The sequence below is a fragment of the Hemibagrus wyckioides genome, linkage group LG17 (assembly GCF_019097595.1).
Source record: "Hemibagrus wyckioides isolate EC202008001 linkage group LG17, SWU_Hwy_1.0, whole genome shotgun sequence".
NCBI classification, from domain to species: domain Eukaryota; kingdom Metazoa; phylum Chordata; class Actinopteri; order Siluriformes; family Bagridae; genus Hemibagrus; species Hemibagrus wyckioides.
This window is the reverse complement of record NC_080726.1, coordinates 464,846-465,688: the sequence shown is the minus strand read 5'-3', so window position 1 is coordinate 465,688 and position 843 is coordinate 464,846. Positions and strand designations below refer to the sequence as shown.

At 45.1% G+C, this 843-nt stretch overlaps 1 protein-coding gene across 2 annotated transcripts in view; it reads right to left on the bottom strand.

The window, feature by feature from the left end:
* The window catches only part of LOC131368232 (caspase-8-like), a 29,109-nt gene extending 28,500 nt beyond the window's left edge, over nt 1-609 (bottom strand). Inside the window, exons 1-2 of one of the 2 annotated variants that reach the window (XM_058414230.1) lie at nt 470-609; nt 306-357 (exon numbers count right to left, since the gene is read on the bottom strand). The gene's annotated coding sequence lies outside the window, so the exon portion shown is untranslated. The remainder of the gene's footprint in view (nt 1-305; nt 358-469) is intronic. The other variant, XM_058414229.1, reaches the window with a different exon arrangement.
* Nucleotides 610-843: the final 234 nt, after the last annotated feature.

The following is an 843-nucleotide window of genomic DNA, read 5'->3' as shown; positions in this document are numbered from 1 at the left end:
GAGAGAACTAGAGAGGGTGAGAGAGAGAGAGAGAGGTGAGAGAGGGAACTAGAGAGGTGGGAGAGAGAGAGAGAGAGAGAGAGAGAGAGAGACGGAGATGGAGAGAGAGAGACAGAGAGTGAGAGAGAGAGAGAGAGAGAGAGAGAGACGGAGATGGAGAGAGAGAGACGGAGAGTGAGAGAGACTGAGAGAGAGAGAGAGAGAGTGAGAGACAGAGAGAGAGAGAGAGAGAGAGAGTGAGAGAGAGAGAGAGAGAGAGAGAGAGAGAGAGAGAGAGACAGAATGAGTAAAAATGAAATAATTACGTTTCATCTTATTCGTCCTCATTAATCCTACATGTTCTTTATAAACCTCGAACTAATCATGAGAAAAAAAATAAAGGAGTGAAACCAGCAACTCTTCCGAATATATTTAAAAACCGTATTATTATCATTCTATATGAAATTTGTTAACTCGTGAGGTTTCTGACCTTCAGTGTGGCTCTGCTCCAGACTCTGCTCCAGACTCTGCTCCAGACTCTGCTCCAGACTCTGCTCCAGACTCGGGGTGTTTCCAGCTGCTGCAGAATGAAAGAGAAGAAAAGAAGGAGAAAGAGTTTATCAGCTCCTCATCATGAACGTGTTCCGGGTTTATTGTTTAGACTTCAGGAGAAATTCAGAGTCTGTTAAACTGAAAGCACGTCCCACTCTTCCTCTTCCTCTTCCTCTTCCTCTCCCCGGTTCACACGTCGTGCAGCGGCTGTTAGATTATAAACTCCACCCAGAGAGCAGGCTGAAGGTGAGAGATGACCCTAACACTCAGGATTTAGAGGAATATCGTGTACATTCATTAGATCCGTGTAAA